Raw genomic sequence first — 12,504 nt, forward strand, 5'->3', positions numbered from 1 at the left:
AGTACGTTGTGGAAAAAATCTTGGACTCTCGTGTTTCCAGACGGAAACTCCAGTATCTGGTCAAATGGAAGGGATACGGTCAGGAGGATAATTCTTGGGTGACTGCCTCTGATGTTCATGCCTCCGATCTGGTCCGTGCCTTTCATAGGGCTCGTCCTGATCGCCCTGGTGGTTCTGGTGAGGGTTCGGTGCCCCCTCCTTGAGGGGGGGGTACTGTTGTGAAGTTGGATTTTGGGCTCCCCCGGTGGCCACTGGTGGAATTGAACTTGTGTGCATCATCCCCTCTGTTCACCTGTTCCCATCAGGATGTGGGAGTCGCTATTTAACCTTGCTCCTTTGTCATTTCCATGCCGGTCAACATTGTAATCAGAAGCCTTTCTGTGCATGTTCCTGCTTCTAGACAACTCCCAGCTAAGTCGGACTTTTGTCCTTGTTTGTTTTTTGCATTTTGTTCCAGTTCACAGCTGCAGTTTCGTTTCTGTGTCTGGAAAGCTCTTGTGATCTGAAATTGCCACTCTGATGTTATGAGTTAATACTAGAGTCTTAAAGTAATTTCAGGATGGTATTTTGATAGGGTTTTCAGCTGACCATGAAAGTGCCCTTTCTGTCTTCCTGCTATCTAGTAAGCGGACCTCGATTTTGCTAAACCTATTTTCATACTACGTTTGTCATTTTCATCTAAAATCACCGCCAATATATGTGGGGGCCTCTGTCTGCCTTTCGGGGAAATTTCTCTAGAGGTGAGCCAGGACTGTATTTTCCTCTGCCAGGATTAGTTAGTCCTCCGGCTGGTGCTGAGCTTCTAGGGATAAAACGCAGGCTACGCTACCCGGCTACTGTTAGTTGTGCGGCAGGTTTAGTTCATGGTCAGTTTAAGTTTCCATCCTTCCAAGAGCTAGTTCCTATGTATGCTGGGCTATGTTCTCTTGCCATTGAGAACCATAACAGTGACCATAGGTGTCTGGTGCCTTGATGGCAGATTGTAGGGCTGTGGACTAGCAAAATGAGCACCATTACTATCACCCACAGACATGCTGGAGGACATTGATTCATAATGTTGGCTGTAGGTGGTGCTTGGATCAGACCTTTGCCAATATTGCTGAGTTGTGGCACGGGCATGAGGCACAGAGGTAGTACAAGACATTTGCCCATATTGCTGGCTACTGGCACGGGCATGAGGCACAGAGGTAGGATCAGACATTTGCCCATATTGCTGGCTACTGGCACAGGCATGAGGCACAGAGGTAGGATCAGACATTTGCCCATATTGCTGGCTACTGGCACGGGCATGAGGCACAGAGGTATGATCAGACATTTGCCCATATTGCTGGCTACTGGCAAGGGCATGAGGCACAGAGGTAGGATCAGAAATTTGCCCATATTGCTGGCTACTGGCATGGGCATGAGGCACAGATGTAGGACCAGACATTTGACCATAATCATGAGTGTAGCAATGGGCAGGAGGAAACCAAACAGGAGCAGACATTTGGGGAAAACTATGTCTTATGGCAGGAGGCGGAAGCATGGACGAGGGTGCAGGCATTTCTGTTATGGTTACCCCAATGACCAGGGGAATAAAAATACAAAACGGACTAGCTCTCGGGTGATGGAAACTAAGGTCGACCGTGACCTGAACCTGACCCAACACTTACAGTAGCCGGGGGATGTACCTACGATGCCCTAGACACCACGCGCCAGCCGGAGATCTAACTACCCCTATAAGAGGAATATACAGGCCTGCCTTACCTCCAGTGAGGAACCCCAAAAGATGATAGTAGGCCCCCACAGATATTGACGGTGAGTTCAGAGGAAATGACATACGTAGGATGAACAGCAGATTTAGCACAGTGAGGTCCGCTTACTAGATAGCAGAAGGACAGGAAAGTGTTACTTCACGGTCGACCTAAAAATCACTATTCAAAAACACCATCCAGAAATTACTTTAAACTCCAGTGACAACTCATGCCACTGGAGTAGTAATTTTCTGTCCACAAGAGCTTCCAGCACTGAAGAGTCACATTGCAGATAGCTGGACAAAAATAGCAAAAACAAGAAACAAAATTCAACTTAGCTGAACTGGAACTTGAGGCAGGTGAATGCAACAGAATGCTACTAGCACATTGTTGGCCGGCATATGACTAACAGCCAAGCAGCCTTAAATAGGAAACTCCCCTAGAGGGTGGCGACAGGTAATCAGAGATGGAGGAAGGCACATAAGAGGCACTACCATAACAGACCACCGGGGGAGCCCACAAACCGAATTCACAACAGTACCCCCCCCTTAAGGAGGGGGCACCGAACCCTCACCAGAACCACCAGGGCGATCTGGATGAGCACTATGAAATGCACGAACCAAATCAGGAGCATGAACATCGGATGCTGTCACCCAAGAATTATCCTCCTGGCCATAACCTTTCCACTTAACCAGATACTGAAGTTTCCGTCTGGAAACACGGGAGTCCAAGATCTTTTCCACCACATACTCCAATTCACCCTCAACCAACACAGGAGCAGGTGGATCAGCAGAAGGAACAACCGGTACCTCATACCTCCGCAATAATGACCGATGGAAAACATTATGGATATTAAAAGATGCTGGGAGGTCCAAACGAAAGGACACAGGATTAAGAACCTCCAGAATCCTATAAGGGCCGATAAACCGAGGCTTAAACTTAGGAGACGAGACCTTCATAGGAACAAATCGAGAAGACAGCCACACCAGGTCCCCAACACAAAGACGAGGACCAATACGCCGATGACGATTAGTGAACTGTTGAGTCTTCTCCTGGGACAACTTCAGATTGTCCACAACCTGTCCCCAAATCCGATGCATCCTATCAACCACAGCATCCACTCCAGGACAATCCGAAGACTCCAATTGACCGGACGAAAACCGAGGGTGAAACCCTGAATTACAAAAAAATGGAGAAACCAAAGTGGCAGAACTGGCCCGATTGTTAAGGGCAAACTCTGCCAATGGCAAAAAGTCAAGCCAATCATCCTGATCAGCGGACACAAAACACCTCAAGTAAGTCTCCAAGGTCTGATTAGTACGCTCAGTCTGGCCATTAGTCTGAGGATGGAATGCAGACGAAAAAGACAAATCGATACCCATCCTGGCACAGAACGTCCGCCAAAATCTAGACACAAACTGAGTACCCCTGTCAGACACTATATTCTCAGGAATACCATGCAAACGCACCACATTCTGAAAAAATAGAGGAACCAACTCAGAGGAGGAGGGCAATTTGGGTAAAGGTACCAAATGAACCATCTTGGAAAAACGGTCACAAATCACCCAGATGACAGACATCCTACGAGAAACCGGAAGGTCAGAAATAAAGTCCATAGAGATGTGCGTCCAAGGCCTCTTAGGAATAGGCAAGGGCAACAACAACCCACTGGCCCTAGAACAGCAGGGCTTGGCCCGAGCACAAACATCACAAGACTGCACAAACATGCGCACATCTCGAGACAAAGAAGGCCACCAGAAGGACCTAGACACCAAATCCCTGGTGCCAAAAATTCCAGGATGACCTGTCAACGCGGAAGAATGAACCTCCGAGATAACTCTACTGGTCCAATCATCAGGGACAAACAGTCTACCAGGCGGACAGCGATCAGGCCTATCCACCTGAAACTCCTGCAAAGAACGCCGCAGGTCTGGGGAGACAGCTGACAATATCACCCCATCCTTCAGGATGCCGGTAGGTTCGGAATCACCAGGCGAGTCAGGCTCAAAACTCCTAGAGAGGGCATCCGCCTTCACATTCTTGGACCCAGGCAGATATGACACCACAAAGTTAAATCGGGAGAAAAACAACGACCAGCGCGCCTGTCTAGGATTCAGACGCCTGGCCGACTCAAGATAAATTAGATTCTTGTGGTCAGTGAGGACCACCACCTGGTGTCTAGCACCCTCAAGCCAATGACGCCACTCCTCAAACGCCCACTTCATGGCCAGAAGTTCCCGATTTCCCACATCATAATTTCGCCCAGCGGGCGAAAACTTTCGGGAGAAAAACGCACATGGTCTCATTACTGAGCAGTCAGGATCTTTCTGCGACAAAACTGCACCTGCTCCGATCTCCGAAGCATCCACCTCAACCTGGAACGGAAGTAACACATCAGGTTGGCGCAACACAGGAGCGGAAGAAAAGCGGCGCTTAAGCTCTTGAAAGGCCTCCACAGCCGCAGAGGACCAATTAGCAACATCAGCACCCTTTTTGGTCAAATCAGTCAAAGGTTTAGCAATGGCAGAAAAACCCGCTATAAATCGGCGATAGAAATTAGCAAAACCCAAGAACTTTTGCAGACTCTTCAAAGAAGTAGGTTGCATCCAATCACAAATGGCCTGGACCTTGACAGGGTCCATCTCCATAGATGAAGGGGAAAAAATATATCCCAAAAAGGAAATTCTCTGAACTCCAAAACTACACTTTGAGCCCTTTACAAAAAGAGAATTAGCTCGCAAAACCTGAAAAACTCTCCTGACCTGTTGAACGTGAGATTCCCAGTCCTCCGAAAAAACAAGAATATCATCCAAATACACAATCATAAACTTATCCAGATATTCACGGAAAATATCGTGCATAAAGGACTGAAAAACGGAAGGGGCATTTGCGAGACCGAAAGGCATTACCAAATACTCAAAATGGCCTTCAGGCGTATTAAATGCGGTCTTCCACTCATCCCCCTGCTTAATCCGCACCAAATTATACGCACCACGTAGATCGATCTTAGTGAACCACTTAGCCCCCTTTATACGAGCAAACAGATCAGTCAGTAAAGGTAACGGGTACTGGTATTTAACTGTAATCTTATTCAAAAGTCGATAGTCGATACAAGGTCTCAATGAACCATCCTTTTTACCTACAAAGAAAAATCCTGCCCCTAGTGGAGACAACGAGGGGCGAATATGACCCTTTTCCAAGGATTCTCTGATATACTCCCGCATAGCAGTATGTTCGGGCACAGACAAATTAAACAAGCGACCCTTAGGAAACTTACTACCGGGGATCAATTCAATAGCGCAGTCACACTCTCTGTGAGGAGGGAGAGAATCAACTTTAGGCTCTTGAAAGACATCATAAAAATCTGACAGAAATGCTGGGATCTCAGAGGGAGTAGATGAAGAAATAGGAACCAAAGGTGCATCCCCATGAATACCCCGACATCCCCAGCTCAACACAGACATAGATTTCCAGTCCAAGACGGGATTATGAATCTGTAACCATGGTAATCCAAGCACTAAGACATCATGTAGGTTATATAATACAAGGAAACGAATAATCTCCTGATGGTCTGGGGTAAGACGCATAGTCACTTGTGTCCAATATTGTGGTTTATTGCTAGCCAAAGGTGTAGAATCAATACCCTTCAGGGGAATAGAAACTTCCAATGGCTCCAAATCAAACCCACAACGCTTGGCAAAGGACCAATCCATGAGACTCAGAGCGGCGCCAGAATCCACATAAGCATTCACAGTAACAGATGATAAGGTACAAATCAATGTCACGGACAAAAGAAATTTTGACTGCAAGGTACCTGTAGAAAAAGATTTATCAACCTTTTTATCAACCTTATTTATACGTTTAGAGCATGCTGATATAACATGAGCTGGATCTCCACAGTAGAAGCACAATCCATTTTTGCGCCTGTAATTTTGACGTTCGCCTCTAGACAAAACACGATCGCATTGCATATGCTCTAATGCCTTTTCAGAGGTCACCGCCAAATGGTGCACAGGTCTTTGCTCAGAAGACACCGCCATATGGTGCACAGGTTTTTGCTCAGAAGATACCGCCATATGGTGCACAGATTTGCGCTCCCGCAAACGCCGATCAATCTGGATAGCCAATTTCATGGCATCATTCAGACCTGCAGGCACAGGGAACCCCACCATGACATCCTTCACGGCATCAGAGAGACCTTCTCTGAAATTAGCTGCTAAAGCGCACTCATTCCATCTAGTAAGCACCGACCATTTACGGAATTTCTGGCAGTATATCTCAGCTTCATCTTGCCCTTGGGAAAGAGCTATCAAGGCTTTCTCAGCCAAAATCTCCAAATTAGGCTCTTCATAAAGCAACCCCAAAGCCTGAAAAAACGCATCTACATTTAACAACGCAGGATCCCCTGGCGATAATGCAAATGCCCAACTTTGTGGGTCGCCGCGCAATAGAGAGATAACAATTTTAACTTGTTGAGTATGATCACCAGCAGAGTGAGATCTCAGAGACAAAAACAATTTGCAATTTTCTCTGAAACTCAAAAACCGGGATCTGTCTCCGGTAAAGTATTCAGGCAGAGGAATCTTAGGTTCAGACATTGGAGCACGTATAACAAAATCTTGTAGGTTCTGTACTTTTGTCGCAAGGTTATTTAAACCTGCAACTAAACTCTGTGGATCCATATTCAAATGGGTGTAACCCAAACATTCAGAGGTTAAGAGGAGAGGAGAAAAAAAAAGGCTGAAGACTGCAGTTTAAGCAAGGAATACAAATGAGCAAACTAAGGTGCACTTTCAAACACAGAAAAAAAAAAAAAAAACCTTTTCTCCTCCTTCCTGCTTTAGTGCATACTTTAACACATAGATTTTTTACAGGCCGGCCAAACTGTTATGGTTACCCCAATGACCAGGGGAATAAAAATACAAAACGGACTAGCTCTCGGGTGATGGAAACTAAGGTCGACCGTGACCTGAACCTGACCCAACACTTACAGTAGCCGGGGGATGTACCTACGATGCCCTAGACACCACGCGCCAGCCGGAGATCTAACTACCCCTATAAGAGGAATATACAGGCCTGCCTTACCTCCAGTGAGGAACCCCAAAAGATGATAGTAGGCCCCCACAGATATTGACGGTGAGTTCAGAGGAAATGACATACGTAGGATGAACAGCAGATTTAGCACAGTGAGGTCCGCTTACTAGATAGCAGAAGGACAGGAAAGTGTTACTTCACGGTCGACCTAAAAATCACTATTCAAAAACACCATCCAGAAATTACTTTAAACTCCAGTGACAACTCATGCCACTGGAGTAGTAATTTTCTGTCCACAAGAGCTTCCAGCACTGAAGAGTCACATTGCAGATAGCTGGACAAAAATAGCAAAAACAAGAAACAAAATTCAACTTAGCTGAACTGGAACTTGAGGCAGGTGAATGCAACAGAATGCTACTAGCACATTGTTGGCCGGCATATGACTAACAGCCAAGCAGCCTTAAATAGGAAACTCCCCTAGAGGGTGGCGACAGGTAATCAGAGATGGAGGAAGGCACATAAGAGGCACTACCATAACAGACCACCGGGGGAGCCCACAAACCGAATTCACAACACATTTCCTGTGATTGTTGTGTACCTACATTTTGTGCATTTGGTATATTGGTAGCAGATGGCATTTGTATTTGATGCTGGGCAGTTCGCCATTGCTCAATGGTACCTAGCACCTGGTTTGGTTCCTGCTCTCCTTGGCTTGCAGCAATGAGGGTCAAGATTGCAGCACGTACTCGTTCCTGCCATCCATCAGGAACTTTGCCAAGGCAAGGAGACAGGGAGCGACCAAACCGATCTACAGAATTTTCTGGTGTCATGGAATTGAGTATGGATAAAACTCTAGCATCAATGAGCTCGGGCAGCATACGTGGCTGGTCATGTCGCCTGGTTCGCCTATCTCAGAGAGTGTGAGTTAGATACTGAGGTAGATTGGCTGTTGATGCTGCCTGTGGTGCTGGGGCTGCTGTTTGTGATGTGGTTGGGGCTGTTGTTTGTGTGCTTTCAGGACCAGCATCAGTGGATATTTCTGCAGCATCAGACACCTGCTCATCAGGCTGCGTTGATGGAGTGGGTTCTGCTGGGGCTTTGGTCTCCGATGCCGAGGTACAGAGCACTGATCTTGCTGTTGTTGGTGATTCATCAGAGTCCTCAAGGTTGTCATCAGTCCTAGGATAAAATAACATTAACAGTTTATGTCACAATGCTAAACTAATCCTAAATAACATTCAAAAACACATTTTGGTTTTCACAAATGAAGTTAGATTTGGAACATGTTTGTATTTGTTAATTCAACATATAAACATGAGGATTATTGAAAGCACAAATGTCCTTCTGAAAGATAACTAGTGATCAAAGATTTACCTGACTTTTTTTAAATTTTTAATATTTGTAAATGTGTTAAAGACAGTGTAGTTAGTTTAATATGTTGGTACAATCATACACAGTGACACTTACAGATTTAGCTCCAGGATTGGGAGAAGAAAGGCTAAGTTTCTGTAGAACACATATTGGCGTTTTTTAGAAGCACCTGATGTGGAGGGGAGGGGATTAAATTCCCGCTTAAACTGGTCCCTTGCTGACTGCCATCGCCGTTTAACCAAATCAACTGTTGGAAAAGTAGAAACACAACAAGTCACATTCCCAATAATAGCCAAATATTCATTAAACAACACAATGTGTTCAGCTATGTTAGAGTTTAAAAGTATTACGCTTTTGATCATCATGCCTGGTACCAAAATGCATTTTTGATAAAAAATGCTAATCCCTTGCCATTGAGACTAAGAATTGTGTGACCATTTAGCACCATGTTGTAATTTTCCTCGTACCGAATTTATTGTTTGTACATGTCCCCGCTTAATTGTAAAGTGCTGCAGAATATGTTGGCGCTATATAAATAAAAATTATTATTTTTAATTATTATTATTATTTTAAAAATTACGATATGACTAGCATGAGCACTGTTATAAACTGTTGGCAAAAACATAGCCTGCAGGACTGTGGCTGGGTATAACAACTCAAACATTAACACAATTAGCAATGACCATTAGCCATATGTAAGGGCTTGACTTGTGTGAATAATTGTGTATGATGGCATTAATTAAGTGTAAACATTTGATTTCAATCAGTCACACACAAACTGTGTTGTGCCCAGCAAGACATGTTAAAATCAAACCCTCCAAGGAGCTACTGTATGAGATTTTTTGGGTATGTTGGTTTAAAAATAGCAGTCAGCACATGTTGATCCTTAGATGTTTAACATTATATTATTTTAATAAATTAAAAAAAAAACATTAACCCCTTTCTGACATCTGACGTACTATCCCGTCGAGGTGGGGTGGGCCCGTATGACCACCGACAGGATAGTACGTCATACGCAATCGGCCGCGCTCACGGGGGGAGCGCGGCCGATCGCGGCCAGGTGTCAGCTGCATATCGCAGCTGACATCCGGCACTATGTGCCAGGAGCGGTCACGGACCGCCCCCGGCACATTAACCCCCGGCACACTGCGATCAAACATGATCGCGGTGTGCCGGCGGTATAGGAAAGCATCGCGCAGGGAGGGGGCTCCCTGCGGGCTTCCCTGAGACCCCCGGAGCAACGCGATGTGATCGCGTTGCTCCGAGGGTCTCCTACCTCCCTCCTCGCCGCAGGTCCCGGATCCAAGATGGCCGCGGTCCTGCAGGGAGGGAGGTGGCTTACCGAGTGCCTGCTCAGAGCAGGCGCTGGTAAGACTGCAGCCCTGCACAGCAGATCGCAGATCTGACAGAGTGCTGTGCACACTGTCAGATCACTGATCTGTAATGTCCCCCCCTGGGACAAAGTAAAAAAAGTAAAAAACCAATTTTTCCACATGTGTAAAAAAATGAATAAAAAATAAATTCCTAAATAAAGAAAAAAAATATATATTATTCCCATAAATACATTTCTTTATCTAAATAATAAAAAAAAAACAATAAAAGTACACATATTTAGTATTGCCGCGTCTGTAACGACCCAACCTATAAAACTGCCCCACTAGTTAACCCCTTCAGTAAACACCGTGAGAAAAAAAAAAAACGAGCAAAAAACAACGCTTTATTACCATACCAAACAAAAAGTGGATAACATGCGATCAAAAAGACGAATATAAATAACCATGGTATCACTGAAAACAACATCTTGTCCCGCAAAAAACGAGCCTCCATACAGCATCATCAGCAAAAAAATAAAAAAGTTATAGTCCTGAGAATAAAGCAATACCAAAATAATTATTTTTTCTATAAAATAGCTTTTATCGTATAAAAGCGCAAAAACATAAAAAATGATATAAATGAGGTATCGCTGTAATCGTACTGACCTGAAGAATAAAACTGCTTTATCAATTTTACCAAACGCGGAAGAAATTCATGAATAGCTGGTTTTTGATCATTCTGCCTCACAAAAATCGGAATAAAAAGCGATCAAAAAATGTCATGTGCCCGAAAATGTTACCAATAAAAACGTCAACTCGTCCCGCAAAAAACAGGACCTCACATGACTCTGTGGACTCAAATATGGAAAAATTATAGCTCTCAAAATGTGGTAACGCAAAAAATATTTTTTGCAATAAAAAGCGGCTTTCAGTGTGTGACGGCTGCCAATCATAAAAATCAGCTAAATAACCCGCTATAAAAGTAAATCAAACCCCCCTTCATCACCCCCTTAGTTAGGGAAAAATAAAAAAATAAAAAAAAAGTTAGGGCTAGGGTTAGGGTTAGGGCTAGGGTTACGGCTAGGGTTAAGGCTAGGGTTATTGCTAGGGTTAGGGTTAGGGCTAGGTTTATTGCTAGGGTTAGGGTTAGGGTTAGGGTTATTGCTAGGGTTAGGGCTAGGGTTAGGGCTAGGGTTAGGGCTAGGGTTAGGGTTAGGGTTATTGCTAGGGTTAGGGCTAGGGTTAGGGCTAGGGTTAAGGCTACAGTTAGGGTTGGGGCTAAAGTTAGGGTTAGGGTTTGGATTACATTTATGGTTGGGAATAGGGTTGGGATTAGGGGTGTGTCAGAGTTAGGGGTGTGGTTAGGGTTACCGTTGGGATTAGGGTAAGGGGTGTGTTTGGATTAGGGTTTCAGTTATAATTGGGGGGTTTCCACTGTTTGGGCACATCAGGAGCTCTCCAAACGGGACATGGCATCCGATCTCAATTCCAGACAATTCTGCATTGAAAAAGTAAAACAGTGCTCCTTCCCTTCAGAGCTCTCCCGTGTACCCAAACAGGGGTTTACCACAACATATGGGGTATCGGCGTACTCAGGACAAATTGGACAACATCTTTTGGGGTCCAATTTCTCCTGTTACCCTTAGGAAAATACAAAACTGGGGGCTAAAAAATAAGTTTTGTGGGAAAAAAAAGATTTTTTATTTTCACGGCTCTGCGTTGTAAACTGTAGTGAAACACTTGGGGGTTCAAAGTTTTCACAACACATCTAGATAAGTTCCTTGGGGGGTCTAATTTCCAATATGGGGTCACTTGGGGGGGGTTTCTACTGTTTGGGTACATCAGGGGCTCTGCAAATGCAGCGTGACGCCTGCAGACCAATCCATTTAAGTCTGCATTCCAAATGGCGCTCCTTCCCTTCCGAGCTCTGCCGTGCGCCCAAACAGTGGTTCCCCCCCACATGTGGGGTATCAGCGTACTCAGGACAAACTGGACAACAACTTTTGGGGTCCAATTTATTATGTTACCCTTGTAAAAATACAAAGCTGGGGGCTAAAAATCATTTCTGTGAAAAAAAAGAGGAATTTTTATTTTCACGGCTCCACGTTATAAACTGTAGTGAAACACTTGGGGGTTCAAAGCTCTCAAAACACATCTAGATAAGTTCCTTAGGGGGTCTACTTTCCAAAATGGTGTCACTTGTGGGGGGTTTTAATGTTTAGGCACATCAGGGGCTCTCCAAACGCAACATGGCGTCCCATCTTAATTCCAGTCAATTTTGCATTGAAAAGTACAATAGCGCTCCTTCCCTTCCGAGCTCTGCTATGCGCCCAAACAGTAGTTTACCCCCACATATGGGGTATCTTCGTACTCAGGACAAATTGCACAACAACTTTTGTGGTCTAATTTCTTTTCTTACCCTTGGGAAAATAAAAAAATGGGGGCGAAAAGATCATTTTTGTGAAAAAATATGATTTTTTATTATTACGGCTCTGCATTATAAACTTCTGTGAAGCACTTGTTGGGTCAAAGTGCTCAACACACATCTAGATAAGTTCCTTAAGGGGTCTACTTTCCAAAATGGTGTCACTTGTGGGGGGTTTCAATGTTTAGGCACATCAGGGGCTCTCCAAACGCAACATGGCGTCCCATGTCAATTCCAGTCAATTTTGCATTGAAAAGTCAAATGGCGCTCCTTTCCTTCCGAGCTCTGCCATGCGCCCAAACAGTGGTTTACCCCCACATATGGGGTATGAGCGTACTCAGTACAAATTGTACAACAACTTTTTGGGTCCATTTTCTCCTGTTACCCTTGGTAAAATAAACCAAATTGGAGCTGAAATAAATTTTGTGTGAAAAAAAGTTAAATGTTCATTTTTATTTAAACATTCCAAAAATTCCTGTGAAACACCTGAAGGGTTAATAAACTTCTTGAATGTGGTTTTGAGCACCTTGAGGGGTGCAGTTTTTAGAATGGTGTCACACTTGGGTATTTTCTGTCATATAGACCCCTCAAAATGACTTAAAATGAGATGTGGTCCCTAAAAAAAATG

The 12,504-nt window shown here is 44.5% G+C and overlaps 1 long non-coding RNA gene across 1 annotated transcript in view; it reads right to left on the reverse strand.

Moving 5' to 3' along the window:
* Positions 1–7,462: 7,462 nt before the first annotated feature.
* Positions 7,463–12,504, reverse strand: part of LOC143809986 (uncharacterized) — an 86,453-nt gene continuing 81,411 nt past the window's right edge. Inside the window, exons 2-3 of the long non-coding RNA XR_013222574.1 lie at positions 8,235–8,385; positions 7,463–7,946 (exon numbers count right to left, since the gene is read on the reverse strand). This is a non-coding gene — a long non-coding RNA (uncharacterized LOC143809986). The remainder of the gene's footprint in view (positions 7,947–8,234; positions 8,386–12,504) is intronic.

The sequence above is a fragment of the Ranitomeya variabilis genome, chromosome 2 (assembly GCF_051348905.1).
Source record: "Ranitomeya variabilis isolate aRanVar5 chromosome 2, aRanVar5.hap1, whole genome shotgun sequence".
NCBI lineage: Eukaryota > Metazoa > Chordata > Amphibia > Anura > Dendrobatidae > Ranitomeya > Ranitomeya variabilis.